The 18,007-nt window shown below is 39.3% G+C and overlaps 1 long non-coding RNA gene across 1 annotated transcript; it reads left to right on the plus strand.

The window, feature by feature from the left end:
- Positions 1 to 50: 50 nt before the first annotated feature.
- Positions 51 to 17,591, plus strand: LOC126249724 (uncharacterized). The gene is made up of 2 exons (XR_007545647.1): positions 51 to 250; positions 17,067 to 17,591. It is a non-coding gene; the product is annotated as an uncharacterized LOC126249724 (long non-coding RNA).
- The last annotated feature ends 416 nt before the right edge of the window (positions 17,592 to 18,007 follow it).

Consider the following 18,007-nt stretch of genomic DNA (forward strand, 5'->3'; position numbering starts at 1 on the left):
AACATGATTTCCTTCTGCTGCATCGAGATTCATTTCTTTTGTCAGAAGTTGTGTTGCTGAATTTGAATGTTGGCTAACAAAACATATGAATGTCCACACTGTTGTAATTTTGTGCTGTGTTTTTGTTTACGCACATTGTGCATCATAGGCAAGGGTTTGGAGTTGTTGCCGCAAGCACTGCCCAATAGTTAGAAACACTGGAGTTATTTTGTACTTGGTTTCTGTATATGTAACAATTGGAGCGCTTAACGTAAGTAATCGTACAAGTTCTATACACGTTCGTAAGAAAACTGTTGTGTAAGTTACGAAAAGGATGATAGCTTTTATTTGATCAAAATAATTTTAAATTCATTGTACCGAACAGAGACGAATGATTTACTAGATGGTCTTATTTGCGGTAGTCACTCGGTCGTATGAGAACAAATCAGCCGTGTATATCACTGTGTTGTTTGATTTGTGCGTCGTATATTATCTGTAAATAACAGCGTTATTTTCCATGACTAGCAGTCTGTATTGTTACTGGGTGTGCAGTTGTTTTGTCTGGAAGGGGGTAGGAGGGAGAGAGAGAGGACTAATTAAAAAAGTGTTAATACAGGCTTCTATTTCTGCCTTCTTGAACTCTTAAACAGTGGCAGAAGGTTAGAACCAAATGTGGGACCTACATGTTGTCAGCCAGAGACTATACTCCACTGGACAACAGACAGATTGTCTTCCTAGGAAAACCCAGTGATGTTGAATATTTTTCAGTACAAACTGGCCATAGACACTGTTAAAGATTTGTGGTGTGGTAGGACTGAAGAGCTCTTGCTGTCTGATCATGTTATCATTACTACTACTGTAATGTTCAAGTTTTTCCAATCGCCAGGCAGGTATTTCACATGGAAAATCACATCACCAGTTAATGTCCCAGGCCTGGTGTATTGTAGATTGCAGTCCTACCATTCTGCTTTGATCAGTAATGCGAAATGGAGGTTTTTGTGGTCGACTCTGTAGTGATTAACTTCTCACGGTTAGGGTTCAGTCGTGTAGAATTTTTTAAAGGACATCATATTCACTGTTGACTGTAGAAATTTATTTATATAACTGTTCCAATTTTGGACTTCAGGCCATTTTTGAGTAATACTGCAGTACCACTTAAAAGTGGCCCTAAGGTTAGTATGATGTCCTTAAAAAAGCTCTGTTGTATTGTCTGAGGTCTAAGATGGATATGAATGTCATAGTTTGGTAGAGATTTTTTGAAGCCAATGGACATGTTATGACAGCAAGCACTTTTTTGAAACTGGAGATTGTGGTGGCAGACAGATTGGTAGTGTAGTCCTACACCTAGGTTTTGAGTTGGTTACGACAACAAATGTCAAATCACAATTTTTATTATGTTGCAAACATTGTGCATTAAATACTGAACATTGAAACAAATAGTTTCCCACTGTGGTCTGATATTTTCAAGTTTTTAAAATGTTTGACGCTATTAGGCCTAATAGAAAGAACATGGCCACCCAAAACCTACAGATTCCCATGTGGTCCCAATACTTCATAAAATGTGTCATATCCACCATACTGTTGTCCGTCCCCGGTAGCTGAGTGGTCAGAGCGATGGACTGTCAATCCTAAGGGCCCAGGTTCGATTCCCAGCTGGGTCGGAGATGTTCTCCGCTCAGGGACTGGGTGTTGTGTTGTCCTAATCATCATCATTTCATCCCCATCGACACGCAAGTTGCCAAAGTGGCATCAAATCAAAAGACTTGCACCAGATGCTACCCGATGGGAGGCCCTCATCACATGACATTATTGTTATTATACCATACTGTTTATCACTAGTCGAAGCAAATGGGTTGCAGCAAATTTTTCAGTACATCCTCTTAGAAGTGAAACACTGCTTCATGCATGGGGTGCCTATGTTCTCTTCCTTCCTCTTTTTGATGTAGCATTGTCATAATTCTCAACTGCATGTGTTGTCTGACAGAGACCCAACTAATGCTTTAGTAAGCTTCCTAATAGCTCCACAACACATAGGCTACATCTGCAAGCCATTATACTAAGTCACAGAGTTTAATTTACTGCATACAATTTGGGGCTATAGTTCTTTTAGTCTTTATCACGAATGTCCAAAGTTCATACATGGAGGCAGGAGTGCTATTTAGCCATCAGGGACAGGCAGGTGACAATGTGAAACTTTGACTGTACACCATTTGCTGACAAGCTTGCTGCCTTTCGCATTCCCAGAGTAAAAGCTCAGCACATTATTGGAGAGAGTAAAAAGCAGTCATCGTTAGAATATTTACAATCTGTTAGCCATTTCACACAGTCACCCACTTTATATGAGCCAATAAGAAGGATCCAAGGGAAACATAGTGCGGACACTGCAGTGGCCATACAGTACAGTGGTGGTCTAATCACTATACAGGAAGCTGTAGCCCAGATAATTTCAAAAGCTTCAAACAAATTACATCAAATGCCAGTCAAGGTAACACACTCAGTGCAGATAGGAATTATTTGAGTACACATTTGGGCTTTAGCTCCAGTAACACAAGAGTACAACTGCCTCTTTTGTATGAAGAAGTTGGAGCATCCACTATACATGGCTCTCAATACAACGCCAGAGCCAGATGAAGCACACTGCTACATGTTGCAATATTTGAAAGTTGAGACAAAACACTACACCCCTCACACTTGTTAATAGAATCTGTATTGAAGAACAATACTCTGATTCTCAGAGGGAAGTAATTATGATTTGACTCCTGAAACTTGGGAGGAATTGCACCAGCCCTTGTAGTCTGTGTGGCAAGAGAAAAACGCTGACAGTTGAGGTGGGCTTGGCATGGCTGCGTCATGCTGCACCTACCACAACAAATCATGCGATGCATTTTTCCCATTTTTGTTGGAAACTATGGCTTTCAGGTACTACTAACGGCTGCATCTCGCACATGAAAGTTAGTAACAGCATTTCCAGCTGCCCAGGTTCTTATGCCAGTGTGTGGTGTATAGTAATTAACACTATAGCAATTAACTGCTGTGTATGGAAGAAATTTGAACTAATAACCAACAACAACTTAGTATGACTCTAGAAACCATAAATTTTCTCAGTTGCTATCAGTGCAATTTCCATAGGTACCACTCTACACTTGACAGTCTAATACTCCCAGAGTCAGCAATACAAGAGTGTTTTTTTTTTTCCAGTGCTTGATAGGACTATTTTGGATGCTAAAAAGGCCTATTACGCTAGATGGAGATACAGCGTCATCTGAAAACTGTATGAATGAGGGTTCCAAAGTTGTCTTTTCATTATAGTGTGCTCAGTCCTCTTGGGGCAGTATTTTAGGTTCAGAGTTGGTCATATACTCTCAGACCTGCATATCCAGGAGAGTGGTGTCCATCAGGGGAGTGTGTTAAGATACCCAGCCTCTGTGCTGAGGCTGGGAATTTGCCTTTATGAATCTGCTGATAGCTCCTCATGGTGTGAGGTGCACATAAGTTCCAGTTAAATCTCCAATGTTAGGTCTTTAATCTTCTTATCAGTACATGAGCAGAATGAATGTATGTAATCACAGAAGGGCAGCAAGTGCTCAGGTTTAGAGCAAAGGAACAATTTCCAGAGCTTAATGTGGCAGACCTGAATGTTTTAACACAGTGTTGAAGCAAATATCCTTCCTGGCTATTCGTGAAACCAAGTTTGTTTTTAAATTTGGCAAAATAAAAGGAAATGTAATACACATGTCTGCTTGTGTCTGTATATGTGTGGATGGATATGTGTGTGTGTGCGCGAGTGTATACCTGTCCCTTTTTCCCCCCAAGGTAAGTCTTTCCACTCCCAGGATTGGAATGACTCCTTACCCTTTCCCTTAAAACCCATATCCTTTTGTCTTTCCCTCTCCTTTCCTTTTTCCTGATGAAGTGACCTTGGGTTGCGAAAGCTTGAAATTTGTGAGTGTGTTTGTGTTATTGTTTCTATCAACGTACCAACGCTTTCGTTTGGTAAGTTACAGAATCTTTGTTTTTATATATATATATATATGTCTATCTGGGGCTGGAATGGGTCATGATTTTTAAAATAAAAAAGAAAAGTGCAACAGCTGCTGGTATGTTTTAAAAAAGGTTTTATGTGGTGTTTGGAGTCCTGCCCAAATCACTGAGTAGGTTATTTTAACATGTCTAAGTGCATGTTTCGTCCTTTTTTAGTCAGTGAAGAACCCAACTACAGTTATCCGCATCATAGTTATATGGTTTTGTCTGCAAGCCCAGTTCTGCTTTAATATATTTATGTTAGGAAAGTTCTGGTAGAATGTAAATACTTTTGAGTTAAAGAAGACCACTCACCAAAAATCAGAAGCATTGAGTTGTCGATAGGTACACTCAAAAAGAAAGAAAACATACTAGCTTTCAGAGTAATCCTTCGAGCTAGAAGATAAAAACGTGCACTATGGCCCTACATGATGCCAGCTGAATGAACGGTGCCAGTGCTGCTTTTTGCAGGTGGACTATGTTGTTGTGAGGGTTGTGTTGAGTAGGGTGGGCAGAGGCAGGGGGGGGGGGTGGATTGGGGGAGGTGGCTAGTGGCTCAGAGGAAGGCAGCTGGTTTGCTGGCTAGGAATGTGGAAGGGAGGGATGGCAGGCAGAAGTGCTAGGTATATGATGCACGGTTGTTGGACCCAATGGGGAGTGGTATGCGCTGAAGTTGATGTGGGGCTGTGAAGTAGGAGGGGGTGACGGGATCAAGGAAGGGGAAACTGTTGGGTAGAGGGTGTGGGGACATTGATTTACCGGAGATTGAGACCAGGATGATTATGGGAGCAAAGGATGTATTGCAAGGATAACTCCCATCTGCACAGTTCAATGTAGCTGGTGGTGGAGGGACCAATCCAGATGGCCTGGGTTGTGAAGCAACTATTGAAATTGAGCATGTTATGCCACAAAGTGATCAAATTTGTTCTTGGAAATAGCTGGTCGGTAGCCATACTGACATAAAAAGCTGTGCATTGTGTGCAACAGAGTTGGTATAGGACATGGCTGCTTTCACATGCTACGCAGCCTCTAATGGGTAGGACAGTTGCAGATCATTCAAAATTTTACCAGTGTGCTTCAATGTGGTGGGCTTATAGCCTTTCGACTTGCAAAGGTACTCATCATAACTAAATCAAATAAATTTATTTTATGTATATAAATTGAACTGTGTAAATATATTTTAAATCTTTAATTAATAGTTAAACACTGTGGGGAATAAAATAAATTTAAAAAGAGGCAAAGGATGTTAACTATGGGATTCAAATCTGCATCGACAAATTGTCAGTCGCTGCATTAAACCACTCGACCATGACACCATTGTAAGAATGGCTCCTTAGAAATCCCTCATACTCTACGCGTAAATTTTTACAGAGCATTTCACCTTTTGCTATGGACCACTCAGGCGAAATATTCTATGAACTTGCAAGGGGTTTAATTTTATCTGTAGTTTGTCCACAGAATTGATAGCCTTTTGGAAATCCACAAACATCTTTTAAAATCAGTAATCTTTGGCAAATAATTGACTTCAGATTAAAAATTTTTCAGAACATGATCTGCCCTTCCTAAAACCTCCTTGATATTCACCTAAATTACTCTATAGTGTTGTTTCTACAGTGTTTAGTATAATCTTGGAAAATATGTTAAATCCAACTGGTTGCAAAGAAATTCCTTTGTAGTTGTTAACATCTTGTTTATTGCTGTTCTTATGTAGTGGGTGTATGAGGGCCGCCTTCCACTCTCGTGGGACTGTTTCTGTTTTCAGGTTTTTTCAAAGATTAATTTTAGCTCTTTTTTTTTATTTTTTGTAGAGATGAAAAGTTGCACTGTAATAGATTCTTTTCCAGCTTTATAAGGTTTCAATAATGTCTTCAGTTTCGTTGATAGTTGGGGGTAAACCACCTTCTACATTTTCATGAGGGTTTGAGTATTAGAGCTCATTGATTGTTTCTGGACAATCTAGATGCTGTTGAAAATATTTTGCAAGTGTTTCAAAATCTTCAGCATTACATATGCCAAATTGGTGAGCCTTGTCCCATGTCCCTCAGTTGTTAGATTTACATGTAAAGTAAATCTGCCTAATTCTTTAAATCTAGTTTTCTCCTCCAAAGACCTACTGGAAAAGGAGCTCTTTTGAAGATCATCTACAGAAAACATTTTCATACTAAATTTCCTCATATATGCCTATTTTATCACCATCTAGCCTATAGCCTTTTGACTTACAAGGATAGTGATCATAGCTAAATGGAATATACTAATTTCAAAGATATAAATTGAACTGCTTAAATATATTTAAATTTTGTAATTAATTATTTTAACATTCTGAAGAAAAACTAAAGTGGATAAAAAAAGTTGGTAACACCAGAAATAGAACCTGAGTTGACAGTTTGCCAGTCTACACGTTAGGCCCCTCGGTCACAGTGCTGTTAAGAAAATGGCTTCTCATAAATACCACATACTTTATGCTTGCACAATATGCTCTGTGCAGTTTCAAAGAAAACTACTGACTTGCTGCTGTGAGCAACATAGTACTCGTAGTTCCAGAAGGGATGATGTCACATCAGAGCCTGCGCAGTTGAAAACAGACAGCTGCATCCAATCTCTTAAGTGAATTGTAGAATGGCAAACCATCACTTCAGCACTTGATATGGCACAGGAAACCAGCTTGTGGACTAGGTTTTGGGAACTGGGCCAGGGAGTTCAAACTGGGGAAGCTAGAAAATAGTTATCATCCCATAACATATGCATTCTAGGTAGTTCGGTTAGCGATTCCACCAATAAATCAGCAGTTGCTGACTGCCTTTTGCTAGTGTGTCTTTGGAGGAAATCCAAGCTTTGGTGAAATAGATTGAATTCTTGTTAGTGTTCAACTTCTTAGTTAATGATGGGGCTGAAAGACGTTGCCATGGTCCAAGAGACGTGGGAATCCATTGAAATGAAATGAAATGTCATGTGGCTAGGGCCTCCCGTCAGGTAGACCGTTCGCCTGGTGCAGGTCTTTCGAGTTGACCACTTCGGCGACCTGCGCGTCGATGGGGATGAAATGATGATGATTAGGACAACACAACACCCAGTCCCTGAGCGGAGAAAATCTCCGCCCCAGCCGGGAATTGAACCCGGGCCCTTAGGATTGACATTCTGTTACGCTGACCACTCAGCTACTGGGGGCGGACGTGGGAATCCAATAATACACCAGCAATTTAATGTGGTAATTAGAAGATGACTCTACAAGTCACTAAGTATACCATTGAATCCCTGCTTAGCAGTTAAACTCTGGTGTTATTTCAAAGGCAGATTTTTCTTTGTTGATGTAAAGGAGAAGTTACCACATGCAGTCAGAACATTGTGTTTATTGGTAGTGTGTGCATTGTCAAGTACCACTCCATACCTTGAATCATAGTTTCATGTAATTAGAAGATGACTCTACAAGTCACTAAGTATACCATTGAATCCCTGCTTAGCAGTTAAACTCTGGTGTTATTTCAAAGGCAGATTTTTCTTTGTTGATGTAAAGGAGAAGTTACCACATGCAGTCAGAACATTGTGTTTATTGGTAGTGTGTGCATTGTCAAGTACCACTCCATACCTTGAATCATAGTTTCATGTAATGCTGGTAATTGCCTTGGATCACTATGAGAAAATAACCCTAAAGGTTTGACAATAACATAGGTACATACATGGAAACAGGCAAGTCTTCCAATATCTTGGTAATTTTGCCAAGTGACTGAATCGAACAGTTGTATTGCCAAAGTCCAAGTTGCAGTGTCTAATGTGCGTAGTGACATGACAGGACAGAAAGAGAGAAGCTTATGTGTTGCATAGTGTTGGGTTAACTTGGAACAGACATTGGTGTGGATCGTTATTCCACATAACATCGGTGTGGTAGCATTAACACAGGAGCAAGACTAAACTCATGCATTAAACAATATGTCTGTAAAATGCTGGTGGTTCCAATAGATTCACATACCGGTCATTCCCATTGATGGGGAGCCAATAATCTTTTAAGAAGTGTAGTTTTCAGCTCTAGTCAGAAGAGTTCAGTGCAACAGGAGGAAGGCCACACTGTGGCTATTCTGTTTGTCACCAGGTGTGAGTATTACAGCTGACTTCACCCAGTGTAGTTTTCAGCTCTAGTCAGAAGAGTTCAGTGCACAACTGACTTCACACAGTGTAGTTTTCAGCTCTAGTCAGAAGAGTTCAGTGCAACAGGAGGAAGGCCGCACTGTGGCTAATCCATTTGTCACCAGGTGTGAATATTACAGCTGACTTCACACATTCCAGTGCAGCATTGGTTCAGAGTCCATGCTGTGCAGCAGCGTTCTGGAAAACAGCGCTTTTCGCTGGTTGCTTGGCTTGACTGCCAAAGTATATCAAGAATTGTAAAACTGGAGCTAAACTTTCCAGTTTCAACTAAAGACAATTATGATGCCTCCCTCAAATCTTCTTAATGGGTCTTTACAAACAGTACCTCTCAGTAAAGACAACAGTGAAGAGATAATAATGAAATAGATTGAATGCCTGTAATGGGACTCTTGCAGTGAAGCATAGAGCAGAGGGAATGGACCATATTATGACATTAACACCGAAATTCTTGGCTTACGTGAAGATAATTAAAGGATGTTTGAAGTTGAAAATGAAAGATAAGAATAATGTAATTTTCTAGAAGTGCGTTCTAATTTCTTTATAGTAGGAGGGCTGGCCAATTTCAGCATTCATCTCTTGCTGGATGGGATTTAGGATGAAAACAGCTGCGAATGAGTAGGAACTCAAAGTCACCCATCAAATGGGTATGATACAATGGATTAAACGTGCAGCACATAATAACCCAGAATTTATTGAGATACTGCATTAACCTTGGTGCAGTGTCTGAATGATACTCCTCCTGCAATTTGAAAAAAGAAGCAAAGAGAGACAGAGGCAGATGCAACAGGGAGTACAATAGTGGCAAGGGAAAATGTGCAAATTTATCCACCAGGCTCCAGGTGAAACTGCCTCTTTTGCATACACCGGCCCACTTACGCACAGGGGACTGATGACCATAGATGTTAAGTCCCATAGTGCTCAGAACCATTTGAACCATTTTGAACCCACTTACGCACAACCTGTGCTAACAGCCAACTTGTTAGGCCATGTTTCATGTTAGGTGTTCCTATTGCAGGGGCTTCAAGGACTGCTGTCACAAGCCACGCTGGTGCGAAGTAGGCTACAGTTGCTGAACAGAATGGGAAAATCAATTGTTGAACAGTTTTTCCATTAATGTTACTCCATACACACTACTTTGCAAGTTGGTTATGTGAGGTCAAGGCACTACCAGTTGCACATTATGATAAACAAGTCATCACAGCAAGAAAGGGCAAAGACCTTTTGATGTCACAGTTGGCTATCCAGTTGAGAGTGGCAAGTGGGGGTGGAAGAAGGGAGGAGGTGGAGGAAGAGATGGTGGTACAGCAATGCAGGGACCGCACGTTGGGGGCCAAGAGACTGCCATCTGTGGAGGGGTTGAAAGGAGCCTCTTTCATGAAAGCTACTATGACAGATATTTGAGCAGACAGCGAGATTCACACTATAGACACACTGTCATTCTCTGGAAACAATCATTGAGTAAACTGTTAACTGCACCTGTGGCAATAGTTATTCAAACTGTTATCTCAATACATACAAGAATAAAATGTGTAAACCGTCTTGAGAATGACACCTTAAATAATAAAACCCCTTTTTGAAGAGAAGTATGCAAACTTAAATTCATGAATAATAATTCCCAATCGATAAGTGACAGGAAACAGTAAAGTTGGTGTGATGTCTTTTATGAGTTGGAGAATGCTGCATGTCATTTGCTGTTTACTGGGTGCTGCATAAATGAATTACCTCAATAACAATTTCATTGTGAATGGCTCAATGCTGACAAAAAAAAGAACTAGGTGCTGTATAAAATGCTGTGGTAAACATACTCTTCACTTGGTGCCATACTGGCACTTACAGTGAACTACTCACATAAAATTTAATAAAAATCCACCATGTGACATAGTACGCAGACAGAAGATGTGTTGTGGGCACCATGCAAGGGAAACTGGTAAGAACCTGCATTTTCACTATGTCTCCAATAGTTTGCCATTCAGGAACTCCGGTGGACAGTGTGGGACGAAAGTGTTAAAAATGTGTCACAGATGTGTTGCCTCCTCCACCCATGTTCTTATAGTAACTAATGAACAGGTTAATCAAATGTGACTTGGTGAGTAACTCAAATTGAAATAAAGCATTCTCTGGTGTCCATTCTAGTGAGACTACAGCACACCATGACAATAAATAATCAACAGCTTGTAAAAAGTGCTATCTTCACCACCTCCGTAAATATATACTACAATTACACAGCAGCAAACAGAAACAGAAGCAAGAATACAGACAGTTAATTTTCTGCAAGTGAGCAGCACGACATGACAGGGCAAAACAAGACACATGATGATGTGACATTTACTGTTCCTGAGGAAAGAAAGGTGAGAGGCCAAAATCAACAGCATAGTGCAAACAGGCTACTTACCATATTCACAGAGAGAGGGATCACAGGCAAATGAAATGATAGAAAGCACATAATCTCACAACTGAACCACATAGTAGTGTTTGGAATACAAAGCATAGTTTAGGTAAGAAGGGGTGGCCACAATAAAGCCAAATGACCCTGTTGATATGAGGGTAACACTGCCCCTACATTATTTCTTTGATCTTCCCTTGAAGTGGTTTTGAGATTATTATGCTTGCACTTTTTGCCAAACCATTTTACGGCAATTACTAAGTTCCTTACTTCCTCCGATCAACACTGGGAAGCAGTTTATTTGTTTCAAAGGGGAACTTGCAGGACAACCGTATACTACCTTATAAGGAGTATACCCTGTTGACTTGTGAATTCTGCTGTTATAAGTGGGCAAAATGTACAGTAGATAACAATCTCAGTCATTGTGTGTCTTATTCACATAATAGGATTACTTTCAAAGAATTGTCTGTGGATGTGTTCACCACAGCTTTGGGGTGGAAGACTGAGTGAGTGGCCACCTGTACAAGATTAAAGTTTTATCAGAGCACGAGGAAAGGGCATGGCAATGCCTGTAGACATGCTTTCTCCCATGTTTGGTTTTTACTACCCATTTTAAAATATTGATAAGCACCATGTGAATCCAGCTTTGTGATTGGTTTAGCTATTTCTGATTTTTATATGGATGTGCTGTAATCAACATTCATATATTATTTCTTGAGAAATAACTGAAATTGCAAGTTAAATTCAGAAATACTTTATTACATGTTAGACAAATTTCTAGTGAGTAGTTTGATTCATATTATATACATATATCGTACATCAACTACTAAAAATGTATAGGGGTTTTAGGCACTACATAACTCTTGCTGTTAGCTGGTATAAGAAAGTCATTAAGGGCTGAGCCCAAACTCAGATTTGAGAGGGAAATTGGCTGTGTCCTTTTAAAAGGAACCATCTCAGTGTTTACCCTAAGTGATTTGGGGAAAACATTAGAAACCTAAATTGGGATGGTTGATTGACAAATCCATGTTCTATACTGCTGAATGCAAGTCCGGTGTATTAACCACTTCACAACTTCGTTCAATGATTTGCAATAAAAATGATCTGTTAATAGTATATAGCAAAATAAAAAATTAGGAACAGGTGGCCATCCATATGTTCTTTTTTGTAAAGTAATTCTTCATGTGCATAGTGTGTAAAGTGAAGGTGTAAACAATTGCTGGTAAAATAAAATAATAGGACAATGACAGGCAACACACTTTTCCTCTGCTGTGTGTAGATGGTACCCCACTTTATGTACCCAGTGCAAGGATAGTTTTAGGTAACTCTTGAGAGGTGAGAAAACAATCTGTGTGTTTTAGTGCTGAACTATATGAAATTTTTCTGTATTATTTGTGGTTTGTTCTTAATCTCTTCCATTCAGCTTTACAAAGCATGTCATCTACAAGCTATTCTCTCTTTTGGTAGTTATAGCAATTTTTTGACCAGGTCTGTAGTGTCTTTTTCATGGCAAGCATTGCCAACATTGTTGAGCAAAATGCCCAATAGCACTTGACTTATTTTTGACTTTCACTGCATCTGCCTGGATTTTCACTAGACCTACACTGAAAATATAACTGCTAGCTCATCTATGAGTATTATTGTCCAAGCATTGTTGTCATATATTCCCAGAACTGTTGAGTATGACAGGACATCCTTCAGGACAAATCAAAGCATTGTTTTTCACCTCATTTGAAGATAATTTATTTTCTTTCTGTAGCAGTTCTTATACTGGCTGTTACTGTGAGGTGAAATAATTTATGAAGACTACAAGCACATCCTAAGGAAATTTCTTAGATAACAAATGTGCTGAAGAGTTGTAAAATTTGTTTGTTAAGTGACAAATAGGCACTTTCCCAGATGGAAATATGCAGACATGCATATGACCTTTGATACAACAGATAATTTGCATACAGCTAGATGAATATACGAAAAATAGCTTCTGAATAAGATTAGCTCTATTTATTCAATATTTATTGACATATTATGTTGAAGATATGTTCATTACAAGCTGAGAAAATTTCATCTCTCGAATATTGAATGCAGTCCAGTTTCCGATTAATAAGTGTTGTGATGTGTACGAAGAGCACTCTACAAGGAGAGGCATGGTTGCACAGGTGTTATAGGCCAGTAAAAGTACAGTTCTGCCTGAGAAAAATTTGTGGTGTTCTGGAAAATATTTTAATTGCTCATGTGTACCTCCTCTATAGTTAATCTGAGATTTCCACAATTACAGAGTTGAGCTTCCACTTCCGTATTGAAATAATCTCAAAATTATTGCACTTTTTTCAGTTTTCTTGCAGTTTCTCAGAAGCTAAATTTTTAATTAAATAGTTTATGCTTCTGTATGTCCAATTGTCTCATGGTCATTAGTGTAGTTCAGTTTATTTATTAGTCCTTTTTTGTTTAAGAGATCTCTATATGATATAGACAAGTTGATACTTAGAAATGACAAAAGAGTCATGTTAGTAATTTTTAATAACTAAACATGTTAAATAACTATTATATTCTCATTCCAAATATTAAACTTTGTTTGTACATTGAAATATGTCATGTAAGGATAAATTTAACCTGAGGGCAGTACTTTACATACCAGGGTGTTCGTGGACTGAGTTGAATCGGTGTCACTGGAAACATGACAAGGAATTTTCAATGAGTATAAAAACTTCAGTTCTTTTATGTTCTCATGAAGTTTGCTGGTGCAGGTGACATGGATGTTTTTGTTTAATCTGATTTATTTATCAACATAATACTTCTTAACAAACTTTTGTAGTATTAACTACATTTGTTTTAAGCTCCCACCAAGGAGTTTACATTTATTTAGTGAGCATGTGCATGGTGAACACGAGGTCACAAGCCAGTGCAGTATGTTTTCCTCCCTTGTTCTGAGATTTTGTTATCTGTATCTTTTATCAGTTTTGATCTCTAGGAGAAATTCCCTTCTGACAACCTTGCTTGCTTGTAGGACATTGAGTATGGTTTTTCCCACATTGTTTCTTTATTTTACGCTATCTATTTAGGGTAAGTCATGTTCAGTCCACACGTGTGTGTTTGACTTCTACCTTTTAAAATTTTTTTACCCAAGTGCAGTATGTGTGGGGAAGGTCACTCAGCATCACAGTATGGTAGCCAGTCCTGGCTACATAGGGAACACACTGTTGAAGACCAAGCTGTTACTTCTCCACACATACTGAGGAGTAGGTGCTGTCCATTTTGGGGCATGTGGACCCCAGGCAATAGCCACCAACCCAGATGGCCATTGCTTTGGCTGTGTGGCAGCCCTCATTTTGAGTCAACAGCATCGTAGCAGATATTTGGCACTGTGAAAAGACTTAAGTTAACAGCTGTTGACCATGAGGTTGCAGCAGTTTCCTCAGACCAGAATTCCTCAGTGCAGATTATGACCCTAAGAACTTCCCTTTCGTGACCATGCAATGGGAGGAAGCAAAATGAAGCAAATTGCAGAAACTTAAGATCCTGGTTTGCACTGGGATAGATGAAGGTCCTTTTTCTTTACAGTGGAGAATATTGAAATTGTATACGAGACCCACCCACATGTTGCCAAGGTTGTTTCAACTATGCTGCAGAAGTTGTGCTGAGAAGCCATTACACATCCTGCATACAGTCCCAATCTCTCCTCATACTGTTTCTGTATTTTTGGCACTCTGAAGAAAGAAATTCATGGCTGCCGATTTGCTTCTGATGATCAAGTGCACACCCTGGGTACAATTGTAGCTTCTTAGGAAACTGCGAACATTTTTCCATGAAGACACAGACTGTCTTGTCTCACAGTGGGGTAAATGTATTAACAGCTGTGGTGATTACTATTAAATTAATAAACAGTTTACTTTTTTACATCTGTCTCATTTGACTGCCCCCTATACATAAAAAAATTGTGTTGTTATTAGGATCAGTTGTTGTGTGTCCTGTACTTGAATTGAGTGATTTAAATTATGTACTTTATGAGACTAGAACCCACAATTCAGCAAATAGACCAATACCTCACAGGGCCCAAATCTTAAGCTGGGTTTACACACGCAACAAAAGTGTCAGCACAGCTAGTGACATACCATAATGCCGTGGCATGTGTGAACTCCCAGTTTTCGGTGGTGCGGCTTAAGACAAGCAACTTTTCTCATCCCACAAAAGTTCAACTTGGCTGTACTTGGTTGCACCACTTACCTTCCACCACTGCTCCCTGGTGTCTGTACTTTGTAACACAAGCATTCTGTTGCAGTTATTGTAGAGTAATTGCTGCTGTCTTCCATTTGATTTCAGTGTGTTTTGATTTTATTACTGAAAAAAGTCAAAACAGCAGTCGGCAGGTACACTTTTACAGCTTCTGCTGGAATTAGAAAAACCACCACCTATGTTTAATTTTTTGTAGCAGTGTGTTTGTGTGTGTGGGGGGAGGGGGGGGGGGGTAATTACACAGCCCTTTAAGGAATAAGTCAAAGAAGTCATAAGGCTATGTAGATTTAGGAGAGGGTTACAAAGGAAGTGCTGATAGTGAGGTAGCAAAAGAGATCCTTGTACTTAGGACCACAGCAATAAACAGAAATTTTAAATGTTGTAAAAATGAAATGTTAATCAATTATTTTATTTTCTCTTCATTTATTACTATCATTATTATCAAGTTAGTTACATAAATTGTCAGAGGTGAGTTTTTAAAAATATTCTTTCAGCCGAGTATAGGGCCACATCCAAGGCTTCTTTCCAAATGCTTTCAGGAAATCTAGATAAAGGACTCTGCCTGTTGCCCCTCATCCATGGTTTTCAGTATATCATGTGAGAAAAGGGCAAGTTGAGTTTCGCATGAGCAATGCTTTCTAAAACCATGCTGATTCATGGACATAAGCTTCTCAGTCTCATTAAAGTTTATTACATTCAAACTGAGAATATGTTCAAGGATTCTGCAGCACACAGAAGTTAGTGATATTGGTTTGTAATTTTGCGAGTCCGTTCTTATACCTTTCTTATATTCTGAAGTCACCTGAGCTTTTCTCCAGTTGCTTGGGACTTTGTACTGGGTGAGAGATTCACAATAAATGCAAGCTAGGTAAGGGGCCAATGCTGTAGATTACTCTTTGCAAAATCGAACTGGGGCTCATCAAGATGTGGTGATTTATTTGTTTTCAAATCTTTCAGTTGTTTCTCTGTGTTAGGTATGCTTGCTTCTATGTCATCCATACAGGAGTCTGTCCCTGGTCAAATGATGGTATGTTTGTACAGTTCTGCATGATTGATTTCTTGAACATGAAATTTGAAACTTCAGCTATCGTTTTGCTATCTTCAACTGCCACACCAGACGGGTCAACAAGGGACTGAGTGGGAGCCTTACACCTGCTCAGGGATTTTACTTCTGACTAGAATTTTCTTGGGTTCTCTGCCAGATCTTTCGCTAAGGTGTGACGGTGATAGTTGTATGCGTTGCTCATACTTTGTTTCACCAACACACGAATCTCTACTAACCTTTGCTTGTTGTCACTTGTGCATCCCCTTTTGAACCTAGAATGCAACAGCCTCTGTTTTCTCAGCATATGCCAAATTTCCTTATTAAATCATGGTGAATCTTTTTCATCATTTATCCACTTACTAGGCACATGACTCTCCAGACCACAATTTACGATCTGCTTAAACTTTGCCCATAATTCCTCTACATCCATCTTACTGGAACTAAGTGATGCCAATTCACTTTCTAAATGAGTTATAACCACTTACTTGTTCTGTCTAGCAGAAACACTTGCCTGACCTTCTTGACTGATTTATTAACTTTCATAATCATAGTTGGTATTATGACATCATGATCGCTAATCCCTGTTTCTATACTGACATTGTCAATAAGGTGCAGCCTATTTGTAGCTACAAGGTCTAAGATATTTCCATTGCATGTGGGCTTGGGCTAGCTGCTCAAGACAATTTTCAGAAAACGTGTTGAAAAGTATTTCACATGACTGTCTGTCTGTAACCCCTGCAATCAGTCCATAGACATCCCTGGCTATACTCGGCAAGGTGAAGTTGCTTCCAACTAGTATTGCATGATCTTCTTTAACAGCAAGCTTGTATTTATCTGGGACCTCTCAATATTTTGCTTGTTGTTTTTCCCATCTTTCATAGTTGAACAGTCTTCTTACCTGCTTCCTTTGCTATTTTAGACCGTTGTTCCACCAAGTTACAGTTGACAAAACAGAACTTTTCACACAGAAAATGGCTAAGTCTCACATCACAAATTGTGGCAACATTTTCGCCCTGTTAATGTCCATTTGGGTAATAGTGGCAGTTTATAAGGGGCAGTCAAAAAGTTTCTGTTGAGGACCTTGCTGTAGTGTATATATAACATAGTGTGACTCTGATGCAGGTAAGTAAGTACCAACATGTAGGCAAGAGATTCGAGTTGCATTCATGTCTTTCTGATGCGCTTATAGTAAATGCAGAAACATGATCTGTAGTGACATTATTACCAGATGTATCCAGACAAGACCAATGTGCTATTATTCTGTTCTAGGCCGCTGAAGGACAAACATCGGCATCCATCGGAGAGTGAAGAATGTGTATGGGGCAGCACACCTGTTGAAAACCACCATTGTGAAATGGTGCACCAAGCTCCATGCTGGTCACAGTTCAATACAAGATACTGGTCAACTGGGGAGGCAGAAGTTACACCAACTACCGTGGAAGACACTCAAGCACCAGCCCTATAGTCCTGATTTCTCCCCAAATGATTATCATGCCTTCTGTCCCTTAAAAAAGGGCTTGAAGGGTTGACAATTCCCTTCGGACAGGGGTATGTGGCAGGCAGATATGGACGTCTTCATGCAGCAGGACATGGTGTTTTAGCAAATGGGTATCTTCAACCTGGTGTGACGGTAGGATGATAGTGTCAACATTGACTGTGATTATGCTTGATTGGCATATCAGTTCTGGACTTTACAACCATAGAACCAACTTTTTGATCCCCTTTAAATTATTGTACCAAGATGTATTATAAATAACATTGGAAATTAATACCAATTAAATATCATACATGTAATTATAGGATGTTTTTATCGAATGTGAAATACTTAGTGATTTGACTGGCAGTGCTAGATCCTGTCCTAAGAAGGAGTTAGTATTGATGTGCAAGTAGCTCATGGTCATCACTCATTGAATCAAGAGTTCACTTCTGCCATCTGGCCAATATTTGTCTCCTTCGTAGTAAATACCAACAACCTTTGTGTAGTAGCTTGTTCTCTTGTCTTGATGAGTACAACACTGTTGCATGTTATTTGTAGTTCTTAAGAGAACTATTGTAATACCAGCTAACAAAAACTGTACCAGTATCATAGAACTCACAAAATTTTAAACTAATTTAAACCAATGTATTTTAAGAACATTCATTCTGTAGGAGCAAGAGAATGTAATTAGTTTGAGGAGTAAGCCAGTTTAGATCAGTTAGACTTGTAGCAA

This window comes from Schistocerca nitens, chromosome 3 (assembly GCF_023898315.1).
Source record: "Schistocerca nitens isolate TAMUIC-IGC-003100 chromosome 3, iqSchNite1.1, whole genome shotgun sequence".
NCBI classification, from domain to species: domain Eukaryota; kingdom Metazoa; phylum Arthropoda; class Insecta; order Orthoptera; family Acrididae; genus Schistocerca; species Schistocerca nitens.